The 17,988-nt window shown below is 35.7% G+C and overlaps 1 long non-coding RNA gene across 3 annotated transcripts in view; it reads left to right on the top strand.

Annotated features, from left to right (window-relative positions):
* LOC140711420 (uncharacterized) overlaps positions 1–15,657 on the top strand; it is a 74,860-nt gene extending 59,203 nt beyond the window's left edge. For 2 of the 3 annotated variants that reach the window (XR_012092601.1, XR_012092599.1), the window contains one exon: positions 15,118–15,657. This is a non-coding gene — a long non-coding RNA (uncharacterized lncRNA). Of the gene's footprint in view, positions 1–4,412; positions 6,025–15,117 lie in introns of those variants that run through there. The other variant, XR_012092600.1, reaches the window with a different exon arrangement.
* The last annotated feature ends 2,331 nt before the right edge of the window (positions 15,658–17,988 follow it).

Raw genomic sequence — 17,988 nt, 5'->3', positions numbered from 1 at the left:
GCTGGAAACCATCTCAATCTTTCTCTTAATATCTTGTCTTCTTATATTTATTTGTGTGCCTATGTTTGCATCTCATTTCTCTACATGGCTGGTGTATTAGTCCATTCTCACACTGCTATGAAGACATACCTGAGACTGGGTAATTTAAGAAGAAAAGAGGTTTAATTGAGTTACAGTGTCACAGAGTATACAGGTAACATGGATGAGGAGGCCTCAGGAAACTTATACTCATAACAGAAAGCAAAGGGGAAGCAGGCACAATCTTCACATGGTGGAGTAGGAGAGAGAGAGAGCATGAAAAGGGAAGTGCTATACATTTTTAACCAACCAGATCTCCTGAGAACTCGTTCACTATCACAAGAACAGCAAGGGGGAAATTGTTCCCATGATCCAATCATCTCTCATCAGGTCCCTCCCCCAACATTGGAAGTTACAATTCCACATGAGATTTGGATGGAGACACAGAGCCAAACCATATCAGTTGCCTTATATTATTAATTACGTGTGGCTCATCAAAGCATCCCCCCAATGGGAATCGAATCCCAAATACAGACAGTAGGTACACAGCTTTACGGGTCAATCATGCATAGCTAAGCTACACGGCATTGTCTTGTCTCCATTCCAAAGTCCCTAAAGAAAAATCCAATTGATCCCATGTAAATGAGTTATCTACTCTCTCTATACCATTCTCTGAGCCTAGGGTGGTGGCATGTTTAGGTTGGGAGCGGGAGTGTTGTTTTACATAAAATGTAAAGCTAAGTGTATGTTCTTTATGAAGGAATACAAAGTAGTAGATATATGGGAAAGGTCTATACCTTTAGGACTCCAAATTATCAAATCCTTCAAAAGATGTTAGATCTTTATATAAAGTGATAGGGAATCCTTACTGATTTATGAAACATCAATCCCCAAATTATATAAACTTTTGCTTTAGTAGTTTTAATACTACTTGCCATAAGGCCTCTGGGAGAGTTGATGAAAAACAAAAACGATATCGTAACTACAGTAGTGAGTCATGTATAATGCCTAAATGGCAGTTTTAGTTGGTTGTCCTAAAAAATAACATTACTATTCTACATAACTAAGTTTGTTGGTTTCAGCATGACATAAATAGGCCGTTGTTTGAAAATAATTTAAATGTAACTATACACATACATATTGAAACTTTTCAGGATACATTTTTACTATGAATTTGCTGTATCTGAAATGTACAGAAATATACAATGCAGATTTTTATATAAAGCATAATATGAGGGAAATTATGAAATTTCAAAATAAGCTTTCAGTGGCATTATAATATGCTTTCGTAGAAACAAATTTATCCAGAAGGCACAAGAAGTCGCAGTGTGCATTTTATGAGGCCAACATCATCCTGATACCAAAGCCTGGCAGAGACACAACAAAAAAAGAGAATTTTAGACCAATATCCCTGATGAACATCGATGCAAAAATCCTCAATAAAATACTGGCAAACCGGATTCAGCAGCACATCAAAAAGCTTATCCACCATGATCAAGTGGGCTTCATCCCTGGGATGCAAGGCTGGTTCAACATTGGCAAATCAATAAACATAATCCAGCATATAAACAGAACCAAAGACAAGAACCACATCATTATCTCAATAGATGCAGAAAAGGCTTTTGACAAAATTCAACAGCCCTTCATGCTAAAAACGCTCAATAAATTCGGTATTGATGGAACGTACCTCAAAATCATAAGAGCTATTTATGACAAACCCACAGCCAATATCATACTGAATGGGCAAAAACTGGAAAAATTCCCTTTGAAAACTGGCACAAGACAGGGATGCCCTCTCTCACCACTCCTATTCAACATAGTGTTGGAAGTTCTGGCTAGGGCAATCAGGCAAGAGAAAGAAATCAAGGGGATTCAGTTAGGAAAAGAAGAAGTCAAATTGTCCCTGTTTGCAGACGACATGATTGTATATTTAGAAAACCCCATTGTCTCAGCCCAAAATCTCCTTAAGCTGATCAGCAACTTCAGCAAAGTCTCAGGATACAAAATTAATGTGCAAAAATCACAAGCATTCTTATACACCAGTGACAGTCAAACAGAGAGCCAAATCAGGAATGAACTTCCATTCACAATTGCTTCAAAGAGAATAAAATACCTAGGAATCCAACTTACAAGGGATGTAAAGGACCTCTTCAAGGAGAACTACAAACCACTGCTCAGTGAAATCAAAGAGGACACAAACAAATGGAAGAACATACCATGCTCATGGATAGGAAGAATCAATATCGTGAAAATGGCCATACTGCCCAAGGTAATTTATAGATTCAATGCCATCCCCATCAAGCTACCAATGAGCTTCTTCACAGAATTGGAAAAAACTGCTTTAAAGTTCATATGGAACCAAAAAAGAGCCCGCATCTCCAAGACAATCCTAAGTCAAAAGAACAAAGCTGGAGGCATCACGCTACCTGACTTCAAACTATACTACAAGGCTACAGTAACCAAAACAGCATGGTACTGGTACCAAAACAGAGATATAGACCAATGGAACAGAACAGAGTCCTCAGAAATAATACCACACATCTACAGCCATCTGATCTTTGACAAACCTGAGAGAAACAAGAAATGGGGAAAGGATTCCCTATTTAATAAATGGTGCTGGGAAAACTGGCTAGCCATAAGTAGAAAGCTGAAACTGGATCCTTTCCTTACTCCTTATACGAAAATTAATTCAAGATGGATTAGAGACTTAAATGTTAGACCTAATACCATAGAAATCCTAGAGGAAAACCTAGGTAGTACCATTCAGGACATAGGCATGGGCAAAGACTTCATGTCTAAAACACCAAAAGCAACAGCAGCAAAAGCCAAAATTGACAAATGGGATCTCATCAAACTAAAGAGCTTCTGCACAGCAAAAGAAACTACCATCAGAGTGAGCAGGCAACCTACAGAATGGGAGAAAATTTTTGCAATCTACTCATCTGACAAAGGGCTAATATCCAGAACCTACAAAGAACTCAAACAAATTTACAAGAAAAAAACAAACAACCCCATCCAAAAGTGGGCAAAGGATATGAACAGACATTTCTCAAAAGAAGACATTCATACAGCCAACAGACACATGAAAAAATGCTCATCATCACTGGCCATCAGAGAAATGCAAATCAAAACCACAATGAGATACCATCTCACACCAGTTAGAATGGCGATCATTCAAAAGTCAGGAAACAACAGGTGCTGGAGAGGATGTGGAGAAATAGGAACACTTTTACACTGTTGGTGGGATTGTAAACTAGTTCAACCATTATGGAAAACAGTATGGCGATTCCTCAAGGATCTAGAACTAGATGTACCATATGACCCAGCCATCCCATTACTGGGTATATACCCAAAGGATTATAAATTATGCTGCTATAAGGACACATGCACACGTATGTTTATTGCGGCACTATTCACAATAGCAAAGACTTGGAATCAACCCAAATGTCCATCAGTGACAGATTGGATTAAGAAAATGTGGCACATATACACCATGGAATACTATGCAGCCATAAAAAGGATGAGTTTGTGTCCTTTGTAGGGACATGGATGCAGCTGGAAACCATCATTCTCAGCAAACTATCACAAGAACAGAAAACCAAACACCGCATGTTCTCACTCATAGGCGGGAACTGAACAATGAGATCACTTGGACTCGGGAAGGGGAACATCACACACCGGGGCCTATCGTGGGGAGGGGGGAGGGGGGAGGGATTGCATTGGGAGTTATACCTGATGTAAATGACGAGTTGATGGGTGCAGCACACCAACATGGCACAAGTATACATATGTAGCAAACCTGCACGTTGTGCACATGTACCCTACAACTTGAAGTTTAATAATAATAAATAAATTAAAAAAAAAAAAAAAAAAAAAGAAGTCGCAGTGTGTCCTAAGTCAGCAATGCACAATGCCTAATTTACTTTCCCACAAGTTTTATGTCTAGAAGTTACATAATAGCTAAGAAGGAGCTTAGAGAAAAGCTTTAGAATAAATGAAACTAAGTGCTATAGGTTGTCATTACAATATTCTTTAGGAGCTTATCATTGTCCTGCAATAAATATATTGCTAAAAAATTTGTTCAATAAATAAACCTTGCAATAAGGTGACACTGAGGCACATAATCACAGACTTTTAATACTGTTTTCAAAAAATATTAGTGAAATAAAATGTCGAAGTCCTTTCTACATTCAAGTTATTAAATAAAAATTGACTACAAAAAATATATTGCACATTGGTTCTGTTCACTATTAAGAATCCAGCTTAATAAGAAAAATGAATATAGACTCTGTATACAATATAGTCATCATTACAATTCGTGTATGTAGCTCTCCTTGTTTCTTGTTGTCGAAGTAAGTAGTAATGATTCTGCATGATTTATTTTTCTATTGTAGACTGCTAATGGGAAGACATGAGCACGTCAACTTTTCGTTTGTGGGAGAGGTTAGGAGACTGAGTGAATGATCAAAACTGCTGCAACACAACACAGAGATTAGCTGAGTCTGGAAGGGGAAGATAATCCATTGTGCTGATGATAAGTATCCTTCCATTAGAGACAGGTGTTAGTTTGAGTTTTGCACTGGGTTGGAGAACTCTAAGAAATTTAGACATTTAAGTTATTTTTCTTATTCAACTTTCATTAAAGAAAATAGCTTTAATGTTTTTGTTTGTTTGTCAAAAAAAGAAAAGAAAAGAGGGCCAGGCACAGTGGCTCACGCCTATAATCCCAGCACTTTGGGAGGCCGAGGAGGGTGGATCACCTGAGGTCAGGAGTTCGAGATCAGCCTGGTCAACATGGTGAAACCCTCTCTCTACTAAAAATACAAAAATTAGCCAGGTGTGGTGGCACACACCTGTAATCCCCTCTACTTGACAGGCTGAGGCAGGAGAATCACTTGGAGCTGTGAGACGGAGGCTGTAGTGAGTTGAGGTCCCGCCATTGCACTCCAGCCTGGGTGACAGACAGGAGTCTGTCAACAAACAAACAGACAAACAAACAAACAAAAACTCTGCTATACCAATTGCTAAGTTACTATATATGTGAAAGAGAAATCAACCAACAGTGTATAAGGGTGACAGAATCAAGGCTGGGATATGGAAGGAGGCGAGGTTGGCTAATGGCATTTACTTAGAGGAAGAGAGAGCAGGAAGTATTTTTTCCAACTATGTGGTTCCTGATACAAGATCTGAAAATATGATAAGGTTTGACTTGCCAAAATAGGGCAACAGCTTGCCAATGGAACAATGGCTGCTTCGTAAAACCATTTACTCTGAGTTCAGATAAGTAAAAAACTTTTCTCCTATTTTCCTTGACTCTCTCATGCATGGTCTTGGATTCTCTGTATTTTCCAGTTTGGGATATCACCACCTCTATCAGTTAGAGTCCACCTGCTGTAATAAACAACCTACAAAATTAAAATAGTGATATAAATAAGTAAACTCTATTTCTGTGTATCACAATAGTCCTGGTAGTCCAGGTTATCAGGCAGCTTTGCCCCATGAAGACATTCACAAAATCAGACAATTTTCCTCCTGGGTTCCTGCTATTCAATAGTTTGTGCCCTTGTGTACTCAGTCAAAAATAAGCTGCTTCCACATCTTCATTCCAGCCCATGGGAGGGAGGAAAAGACTCACCCATACAAAAAAGCTTAACTCAAATCACCCAGAAATAGCACCCAATATGTTTACTCACACACATTGTTCCAAACATGAGGTAGATATGCACACTTAATCAGAGGTAAGCCAGGGACATACAGGTTTTAGCTGGATGGTCAAATGTTTAGATAAAGATGTATTTATAGGGAAGGAAGAAAATAAATTTAGGGAGAAAAGCACTACTTGTCTGATTTCTGATTTCTTCAAGTTATCTTCTATTCAAGTTGGATTTGGCTATGCAGTCAGTGATTTGCTTTCATTATGCATTTCCTGACCATAGCCTTATCCCTGGTTCTATTTTTATCACCCCATTACTATCTTTCATCCTCTCATATATGCTTTTTTCTTTATTTTCTGATTCCACTCCCACCTCTCAACCCAAAATTTTGCTGTAACTTCTTTCAGCGGTATATTTTGGTACCTAGTACAGTGAAAGTGCTGAGTGTTAAGGTTCCATTAAAGGAAAAATATACATTTTATGTAATTGCATTAAAAAGATTACTTACAGTTAAGTAAGTTAAAAAGGGTATCATGTACATAATGCATTTGATTTGGAAGATGAGTTTTATAACGTTTAAAAACTGTAACAATATAAGGATAAATGATAATTCTACATGAAAAATTCATACATTAAAAATACTATTGTAGAAAAAGTACAAAGTTTCTATAATAAAGAGAAAGTGATGCACTATGTTGGATTCTGTGCATGCAATACATTTTTATTGTGCATCAAGTATATTTATACTGTTTTGGCTACTGGGCTTCAATCATGATCAAAATAGCTAAAACTTATTGGCTAAAAGGAATTCAGTATTCTACTGGGGTAAGAGGGATAATTAATTAAAAATACTTAACAGTGAATTACTCATTAGGTTAGAAGGCAAGGCATCAAACTCTGCTACTTTTCATAGATATATCTGGTTCTTTACTCCTCATAAACAGATGGAAGATTTTCCTCACTCCTTTGTGATTATGCATAAGAAAATGATGTATAGACATATTCAATAACTATTATAGGCACATTCAATAACTCATACACAATTTCCCATGTTCTCTTCTTTCTTTCTACTGTTGACGTAACTGGGTAAACAGAAGGTGGTGGTAGAATCCTAGTTTGATAGATCATCCATCAGCTGAATCCAAAGGAACTACAATCCGCTGAGACTCCCTGCAGACCTACGTGGGATTTCAGAATGATTTTGGTTATTTAAACCACTGAGATTTGAGACTGATTGTCACATTACTATTACTTACTTATACTGTTTGAAACAGACATTTTCAATTCAAAACAAAGAAAACCAAACAAAAACAGGTCAGGGAAAGGAGAATGAACAACAACAAAGAGAAGATGACCTGCAGTTCAAAACAGGTGGTGAATAGAGATTTTTCCATTGAATATGAGACAGATGAATAAGAAATGAAGGTGAGGGAGATAGCAAAGAAAATATTTGGGGAAAGACAGTCCAGACTGAGGAAATAGCCTGTGCAAAGGGCCCTAAGGCAGGGATTTTCCTTGCTTATTCTGTGTATAGAAAGGCCATTTAACAGAGTGACCAGGCAATTGACTGACTGAAATCAACAAGTGGATTATTGATGAGAAAGATGGTGGGTAGATCATATATGGCCTTTTTGTCATTGTAAGGATTTTGACTACTTGTATGAGTAAAACATGAGAAATGATATAAGTGACAAAATAGAAATTGTATTTTAAAGGAATCACTCAGACTGCTGGTTCATATAAAAAGTAAAGTGGGACAACTGCAGTCAGGCTAATTAGGAGTTTGTGTGTGTGTGTGTGTGTGTGTGTGTGTGTGTGTGTGTGTGTGTGTGTTTCTTTAAGTTCCTAGATACGTGTGCAGGATGTGCAGGTTTGTTATATAGGTATACATGTGCCATGGTGGTTTGCTGCACCTATCAACCCATCATTTAGGTTTTAAGCCCCGCATGCATTAGGTATTTGTTCTAATGCTCTCCCTCCCATTGTCTCCCAACCCCCCACAGGCCCCTGTATGTGTTGTTAACCTCCCAGTGTTCATGTGTTCTCATTGTTCAACTCCCACTTATGAGTGAGAAAATGTGGTGTTTGGTTTTCCATTCCTGCGTTAGTTCGCTGAGAATGATGGCTTCCAGCTTCATCATGTTCCTGCCAAGGACATGATCTCATTATTTTTTATGGCTGCATAGTATTCCATGGTGTATATGTGCCACATTTTCTTTATCCAGTCTATCACTGATGGGCACTTGGGTTGGTTCCAAGTCTTTGCTATTGGAAATAGTGTTGCAATAAACATAACTGTACATGTATCTTTATAGCAAAATGATTTATAATACTTTGAGTATATACTCAGTAATGGGATTGCTAGGTCAATTGATACTTCTGGTTCTAGATCTCTGAGGAATCTCCAGCTGTCTTCCATAATGGTTAAACTAATTTACACTCTCACCAATTGTGTAAAAGTGTTCCTATTTCTCTACAGCCTTGCTGGCATCTGTTGTGTCTTGGCTTTTTAATAATCGCCACTCTGATTGGCATGAGATGGTATACCATTGTGGTTTTGATTTACATCTAATGATTAGTGATGATTAGCTTTTTTCATATGTTTGTTGGCTGCATAAATGTCTCCTTTTGAGAACGGTCTGTTCATATCCTTTGCCCACTTTTTAATGGGGTTCTTTTTTTTTTCTTGTAAATTTATGTATATTCCCTGTAGATTCTGGATATTAGGTCTTTGTCAGATGGGTAGATTGCAAAAATTTTCTGCCATTCTGTAGGTTGCCTGTTCACTCTGATGATAGTTACTTTTGCTGTGCAGAAGCTCTTTAATTTAATTAGATCCCATTAGTCAATTTTGGCTTTTGTTGCAATCAATTTTGGTGTTTTAGTCATGAAGTCTTTGCTCATGCCTACGTCCTGAATGGTATTGCTCATGTTTTCTTCCAGGGTTTTTATGGTTTTTGGTTTTACATTTAAGTTTTTAATCGATTTTGAGTTAATTTTTGTATAACGTGTAAGGAAGGGGTCCAGTTTCAAGTTTCTGCATATGGCTAGCCAGTTTTCCCGACACCATTTATTAAATAGGAAATCCTTTTGCCATTGCCTGATTTTGTCAGGTTTGTCAAAGATAAGATTGTTGTAGATGTGTGGTGTTATTTCTGAGGTCTCTGTTCTGTTCCACTGGTCTATATAGGTACCAGTACCATGCTGTTTTGGTTACTGTAGCCTTGTAGTATAGTTTGAAGTCAGGTAATGTGATACCTCCAGCTTTGTTCTTTTTTCTTAGAATTTTCTTGGCTATTTTTTTGGTTCCATGTGAAATTTAAAGTAGTATTTTTCTAATTCTGTCAAGAAAGTCGATGGTAGCTTGATGGGAATATCATTGAATCTGTAAACTACTTAGGACAGTATGGCCACTTTTATGATACTGATTCTTCCTATCCATGAGCATGGAATGTTTTTCCATTTGTTTATGCCCTCTCATTTCCTTGAATAGTGGTTTGTAGTTCTCCTTGAAGAAGTACTTCACATTCTTTGTAAGTTGTATTCCTGGGTATTTTATTCTCTTTGTAACAATTGTGAATGGGAGTTCATTCATGATTTGGCTCTCTGCTTGTCCATTGTTCGTATATAGTAATGCTTGTGATTTTTGCATATTGATTTTGTATTGAGAATTTGCTGAAGTGGCTTATCAGCTTAAAGAGTTTTTAGGCTGAGATGATGGGATTTCTAAATATAGAATCATGTCATCTGCAAACAGAGGCAATTTAGCTTCCTCTCTTCCGATTCTAATATCCTTTATTTCTTTCTCTTGCCTGATTGCTCTGGCCAGAACTTCCAATACTATGTTGAATAGGAGTGGTGAAAGAGGACAATCTTGTCTTGTGCTGGTTTTCAAAGGGAATGCTTCCAGCTTTTGTACATTCAGTATGACATTGGCTAGGAGTTTGTTTTCTCAGTACCACATGGCATTTATTCTAAAATCGACCACACAATTGGAAGTAAAACACTTCTCAGCGAATGGAAAAAGAATAGAAATCATAACAAACAGTCTCTCAGACCACAGTGCAATCAAATTAGAACTCAGGATTAAGAAACTCACTCAAAACGGCACACTACATGGAAATTGAACAACCTGCTTCTGAATGACTCCCGGGTAAATAATGAAATTAAGGCAGAAATAAAGAAGTTCTTTGAAACTAATGAGAAAAAAGAGAAAATGTACCAGAATCTCTGGGAAACAGCTAAAACAGTGTTAAAAGGGAAATTTATAGCATTAAATGCCCACATTGGAAAGCTAGAAATATCTCAAATTGACACCCTACCATAACAATTAAAAGAACTTGAGAAGCAAGAGCAAACAAATCCAAAAGCTAGCAGAAGACCAGAAATAACTAAAATCAAAGCAGAACTGAAGGAGACAGAAACACAAAAAGCTGTGTGTGTGTGTGTGTGTGTGTGTGCGCGCGCACCTGTGCGAGTGTGTGTGTGTGTGTTTTAAGATGGTATCTCACTCTGTCCCCTAGGTGGGAGTGAAGTGGTGCAACCTTTGCTCATTTCAACCTCCGCCTCCAGGGTTTAAGCGATTCTCTAATTAGGAGATTATTATATTAATCCATGTGAGAGATGATGGTGGCTCAGATTAGAACAGTAGCATTAGAGAGGGTGACATGGGTCCTGATGAATTAGATGTGAATGTGAAAAAAGAGAGTATTCAAATGACTCCAGGCTATTTTGGCCTAGGAGGGAAATTGAGACAGAGAGACAACATAACTTTTTAAAAATGCTTTGCTGAGAAAGAGGAGTACACAGATGGAGGATTACAAGAGATGCAGGTCAAGTGTGTGTGTGTGTGTGTGTGTGTGTGTATAAAGTTTGAAAGAAATAACACTATGTTTTTGTGCTGATTTAAATGTTGATGGAGACAATCAAAATAAATAAATTCTGAAGACAACCTAAGTGTGTGTGTGTATATATATGTATACACACACACACACATATAGGTATCAAAATGTGAAGACCTTAACACCACCCAAAATTAAAGATAATTTACCTGCAAAGAAATGTCTATTAGAAAAAAACACAAGAATCGATGGAATCAAGGATATTCTTATAATACTTAGGAAAGATAAAGTAATAGTTGATAAGTTTTACTATATTACAGTTACAAAATTTTTTGTTGAAAGATTCAGCTGATAAAGTAAAAAGCTACAATTTATAAAACATATTGGCAACCCATATATCTGAAAGATATCCACAATATGAAAACAACTTCTATAAATTAATACCGAAAATGAAAAATGGAGCTAAATATTTATGAAGAAATTTGAAAGAGGAAGAATAAAAGTAGTGATTGAACATATGAATAAATGAAATTCAGCCTCATTACTCATGGGGAAATATAAATTAAGACTTCCATGAAAAATTGTTTTCTATTTATCCCAGTATCAAAAATTCAAACATCTGATTATACCAAGTGGTGGAAACCGTACGTATCAATTTCTACCTTTGTACATGACTGGAAAGAGTTTGTATCAGTGCAACCATTATTTTAAAAGGTTTTGAAATTACTTTATTCTCCATTATTTTTTGTTACAGTTTAATTATCATTCTTTCAGTGGTTTCCTACAAATTCCAAAATGTATTTGTAACAATATACTCTACCTGAAATTATCAATTTTACTATGTCCCAGATAATAAGTGTAGAATGGACCAATCATATTTACTTTAGCCTTTTTAGATTTTTTTTCATATGTTAAAATTCTAACAATTTATGTTATAAAGCCCACAGACATTGTTACTGTTGTTAGTTCAAACATTTTCACTCCCGTGCTCACATACCTGCATGTACCTATACACATTTATGTTTTTTTCTGTGCTGTTTATTTCTAATTAGAATTCTAGCTGGTATCATTTCCTTCAGAGTGAAGAAAGTTATTTAGTTGTTCTTGTAATGCAGGTGTGCTGGTGATGCATTCTTTTAGCTTTTGTTTTTTTTTTTTTTTGAGGTACAGGTTGTTTCACCTTAATTGAAGGTTACTTTCATCCAGTGTAACAGTCTAGGTTGACAGGTGTTTTTTTGTTATTGTTCTTGTTTTTGTCCATTTCAGTAATTTTAAAATGATGTAAAATCTGTAAAATATCTTAAGGTCCTGTCACTTAGAATATAAAAATATATATTTGGATAAACAGGAGGTTATAGGATTCCAAATACATTTAATTAAATAATGGCTCAAATACTGAAATCTGCTGAGTAGATAGTTGTCCTTTCCTTGTTGGTCCTCAATAGAAAACTGGATTCTGTTGTTGCTGTGGTTGTTCTTCGTTTTGCTACTATATAACTGTGTTACAATTAATATTTTATATTGTTTCATGTTGCATTTTATAGAGCTGTGTATCATAAACTCTTTACTTTTATTTTTTATTTTTTATTATACTTTAAGTTCTAGGGTACATGTGCATAATGTGCAGGTTGGTTACATATGTATACTTGTGCCATGTTGGTGTGCTGCACCCATCAACTCATGAGCACCCATCAACTCGTCATTTACATCAGGTATAACTCCCAATGCAATCCCTCCCACCTCCCTCCTCCCCATAATAGTGCCTGGTGTGTGATGTTCCCCTTCCCAAGTCCAGGTGATCTCATTGTTCAGTCCCCACCTATGAGTGAGAACATGTGGTTGTTTGGTTTTCTGTTCTTGCGATAGTTTGCTAAGAATGATGGTTTCCAGCTGCATCCATGTCCCTACAAAGGACACAAACTCATAAAGGATTCCCTATTTAATAAATGGTGCTGGGAAAATTGGCTAGCCATAAGTAGAAAGCTGAAACTGGATCCTTTCCTTATTCCTTATACGAAAATTAATTCAAGATGGATTAGAGACTTAAATGTTAGACCTGGGATCTCATTAAACTAAAGAGCTTCTGCACAGCAAAAGAAACTACCATCAGAGTGAACAGGCAACCTACAGAATGGGAGAAAATTTTTGCAATCTACTCATCTGACAAAGGGCTAATATCCAGAACCTACAAAGAACTCAAACAAATTTACAAGAAAAAAACAAACAACCCCATCCAAAAGTGGGCAAAGGATATGAACAGACATTTCTCAAAAGAAGACATTCATACAGCCAACAGACACATGAAAAAATGCTCATCATCACTGGCCATCAGAGAAATGCAAATCAAAACCACAATGAGATACCATCTCACACCAGTTAGAATGGCGATCATTCAAAAGTCAGGAAACAACAGGTGCTGGAGAGGATGTGGAGAAATAGGAACACTTTTACACTGTTGGTGAGATTGTAAACTAGTTCAACCATTATGGAAAACAGTATGGCGATTCCTCAAGGATCTAGAACTAGATGTACCATATGACCCAGCCATCCCATTACTAGGTATATACCCAAAGGATTATAAATTATGCTACTATAAAGACACATGCACACGTATGTTTATTGCAGCACTATTCACAATAGCAAAGACTTGGAATCAACCCAAATGTCCATCAGTGACAGATTGGATTAAGAAAATGTGGCACATATACACCATGGAATACTATGCAGCCATAAAAAAGGATGAGTTTGTGTCCTTTGTAGGGACATGGATGCAGCTGGAAACCATCATTCTCAGCAAACTATCACAAGAACAGAAAACCAAACACCGCATGTTCTCACTCATAGGCGGGAACTGAACAATGAGATCACTTGGACTCGGGAAGGGGAACATCACACACCGGGGCCTATCATGGGGAGGGGGGAGGGGGGAGGGATTGCATTGGGAGTTATACCTGATGTAAATGACGAGTTGATGGGTGCAGCACACCAACATGGCACAAGTATACATATGTAGCAAACCTGCACGTTGTGCACATGTACCCTACAACTTGAAGTTTAATAATAATAAATAAATTTAAAAAAAAAAAATGTTAGACCTAATTCCATAAAAACCCTAGAAGAAAACCTAGGTAATACCATTCAGGACATAGGCATGGGCAAGGACTTCATGTCTAAAACACCAAAAGCAATGGCAACAAAAGCCAAAATTGACAAATGGGATCTAATTAAACTAAAGAGCTTCTGCACATCAAAAGAAACTACCATCAGAATGAACAGGCAACCTACAGAATGGGAGAACATTTTTGCAATCTACTCATCTGACAAAGGGCTAATATCCAGAACCTACAAAGAACTCAAACAAATTTACAAGAGAAAAACAAACAACCCCATCAAAAAGTGGGCAAAGGATATGAACAGACATTTCTCAAAAGAAGACATGCGTACAGCTAACAGACACATGAAAAAATGCTCATCATCACTGGCCATCAGAGAAATGCAAATCAAAACCACGATGAGATACCATCTCACACCAGTTAGAATGGCAATCATTAAAAAGTCAGGAAACAACAGGTGCTGGAGAGGATGTGGAGAAATAAATTCTTGATAATAACATTATTGAATGTAAGACATAAACTTTTAAAACAATTATTATATAGCATGGCAGGCAGAATAATTTCTTCTCAAAAAAAAATGTCCCCTTATTCATACCTGGAATCTGTGAATATGTTTATTTATATGGCAAATGAGGCTTTACAGATGAGATCAAAGCACAGATTGAGATGAAGAGATTATCCTGGATCATAAGGCTGGACCCAGTGTAATCACCAGGGATCCAATAAATGAAAGACAGAGTCAGGAGGATGAGAGTCAGAGAGGTTTGAAGATGCTGCTTCTCTGCTGGCTTTAAGGATGTAGGAAGGGGCCATGAACTGAGGAATACAAGAGTGGCCTGCAGAAGATGGAAAATATGAAAGAATGGATTCTCCAATAGACCCTCTAAAAGAAATACAGACCTGTCAACACCTGGACTTTAGCCCAGTGAAACCCATTTCAGACTTTATACCTCCCAAATTGTAGAATAATGACTTTAGTTTATTTTAAGCCACTAAATTTGCATATATTAATTTTTTTGAGCTCTGGTGTGGTGAGCAGATAAGAAGGGAATGTGAAAAGAGAATGGAAAAGAGACTTTCATGGAGGTTTGTAAAAACAGTATCAGGATTGCTATGACTTTCTCTTCACTGAGCATTAGCATTTTATCTAATTTGTCCACAAAAAGGGAATATATATACACACATATACGCATGTTTACACACATATACGTGTATATATATATATACACACACAAAAAATTCATTTTTTTAAACAAGAACAGATAATTAAAAATGTTGAGTATATATGTATATATGTGTTATTTTCTCTATATAGATATACACCTAATTATTTTTAAATAGTACATATAATTCCTTTTTAAAAAATTTAAATATGTATGCGTGTGTGTGTGTGTGCACGCACACGCATGTGTATAGAGTTAACCCTTGAACATGTGAGTTTGAACTGCACAGGTTCACTTATACTGAGATTTTCTCTCTCTTCTGCTACAGCTGTGACATAGCAAGACCAACCCATCCTCTTTCTCCTCCTCCTCAACTCAACGTGAAGACAAGGATGAAGACTTTATGGTGATCCACTTCCACTTAATGACTAGTACATATATTTTCTCATCCTAATGATTTTCTGAAACCCATTTTTCCCTGGCTTACTTATGCCATATTTTAAGAATATAGCATATAATACACATAACATACAAAATGTGTGTTAACAGAATGTTTACGTTGTCAGGTCAGCAGTAGGCTATTAGAAGTTAAGTTCTGGGTCAGTCTAAGTTATCCATAAATTTTTGACTTCATGGGGGTTGGTACTCCTACCTCCAACATTGTTCAAGGGTCAACTGTATGCAACACATGTACCCCCCTCACCCTTCCAACACACACATTCTCCAAAATTGTCAGGGTATGTGGGCAGGCTGGAAACTTATACTGGTTTTGTATGTTGCATTCCTGAGGCAGAATTTCTTTTTTTCCAGGAAACCGCAAATGTTTTTGCTTGTAAGTTCTTCAGCCTATTGGAACAGGCCCACTTAAATTATTGAGCTTAATTCAAATGTTTAAAAAGTTTAAATTTTATTTATTATTTATTTTAAAAATTGTTTGATAACAAGACATCCTGTGGAACACGATGTTTTGAAGTACATATACAATACAGGATGGTCTAATATAGCTAAATAACAAATGCTTTATCTTACACAGTTATCATTTTCACCATAAGAACATATAACATCCACCCTCTTTACATTTTCAAGAATAAAATATATTATCGTTTATTATAATCACCTTGCTGACCAACAGACTCCTTGAAATTGATTTCTCCTATCTAACTACATTTACATTTACTTTGGCTAATATCTCCCCAAATCCCAAGCCCTCCTAACCACCCCAGGTTCTGGTAATCACCATTCTACTTTTTACCTCTATGTGATTAATGATTAATGATTCTAGATGCCATATTAGTCAGGGTTCTCCAGAGGGACAGAACTCATAGGATATATGTGTAAGTGAAAGGGAGATTCTATATATATTATATATATGCATATAAGTATGTGTACTGTATATATAGTATATATACTATATACATACTATGTAAGTGAAAGGGAGATTCTATATATATTATATATATGCATATAAGTATGTGTACTGTATATATAGTATATATACTATATACATACTATACATACTAGTATGTATAGTATTAGTACTAGTATGTAGTACTAGTATGTAGTATATATAGTATACATATGAGAAATAAATATCTTTGTATGAGATATATATAGTAGTATATATAATATATAATAATATTATATAATATAAAATAATATATTATAATATATATTATAATAATATATTGTGATATATAATATAGTAAAATAATTTAGTATTATATAATACTATATAATATAATATAATAATTTAGTATATAATTAATATATATACTAGTAGATATATTATATATTATATATACTAGCATACTGGTATATATAATATACCATAGTGTGTATAATATAGTATATATAATATACTAAATATTATATATATATATAGTGCTGGCAGAAATGATTAACGTTTGATTAGTGGGCTGGGAGAGGAAGATTTGTATATAATATATAATATGTATATCACATTTTCTTTATCTATTCATTCAGTTATGGACACTTAAGTAGATTACATCTCTTGGCTACTGTAAATAGTTCTACCATAAGCATGGAGAGCTGATATCTCCTCAACACACTAATTTCAGTTCCCTTGGATATCGGCCCAGCAGTGGGATTGCTGGTTCATATAATAGTTTTGTTTTTAATTTCTTTAGGACTCCCATATTGTTATCCATAATGGCTGTATCAATTTATATTTCAATCAACAAGTGTGCAAGAGTTTTATTTTCTCCACATACTTGTAAGCACTTGATCTCTTTAAAGTTTTTAATAATAGCCATTCTAATTGGGGTGGGTGATATTCATTGTGGTTTTAATTTGTATTTCTCTGATAATTATTGATATTCAGCATTTATTCATGTCTGCCAGCAATTTATATGCCTTTTTATGTGCAGTGTCTATTGAGGTTTTTAGCCTATTTTTATTTTAATTTATTTGGTTTTTGGTAATAAAAGTTTAAGTTTCTTATATTTAAGCCTTCATTCATTTTGAGTTAATATTTCATACATTGAGAGATAAGGGACAAACTTTATTCTTCTGCATGTGGCTATCCAGTTTTTCAACGCCATTTATTGAAGAAATTGTCCTTTACCCATTCTGTATTCTTGGTACCTTTATTGAAAATTGATTAACTGTAAATGTGTAGATTTGTTTCTGGAATCTTTTTTTCTGTGCCTTTAATCTACATGTCTATTTTTATGTCAGTACTATGCTGTTTTGGTCACTATAGCTTTGTAGTATACTTTGAAGTAAGTTAGTGTGTGGCAAGTCTAAATCTTTTACTTAACATCAACTGATTATAAATGTTAATCACATCCAAAGGCACCTTCACATGACCATTTAGACTAGTGTTTGAATAGCGCCTGGATTTGATAGCCTAGCCAAGTGGACACATAAAATGAACGATCACAGTCCACTCCTCGTCAATTGGTCACACATACACGTCTCCTTAAACCACATTTAATTTCCAAGTAAAGATAATAGCAAAGAATACTTCTTTCTGACATAATACAATCATCTTGCATAACCCTGAAAATCCACTAACTCTTTCCCTAGAAGAGAATGAAAAGACCTAGGGTGGTGTTTTCTCTGATATCATGTAACTCAAATGCAATAATATAAAGTTAATATTTAAGTAGTATGTTGCAAAATTCATACAACTTTTTTATAGAAAGGGATAATGTAAGAGAAAGCAAAGGTATTCGTG

Source organism: Chlorocebus sabaeus, chromosome 3, assembly GCF_047675955.1.
Source record: "Chlorocebus sabaeus isolate Y175 chromosome 3, mChlSab1.0.hap1, whole genome shotgun sequence".
NCBI classification, from domain to species: Eukaryota; Metazoa; Chordata; class Mammalia; order Primates; family Cercopithecidae; genus Chlorocebus; species Chlorocebus sabaeus.
The sequence above is the reverse complement of the archived record's forward strand: the minus strand, read 5'-3'. Positions and strand labels throughout refer to the sequence as shown.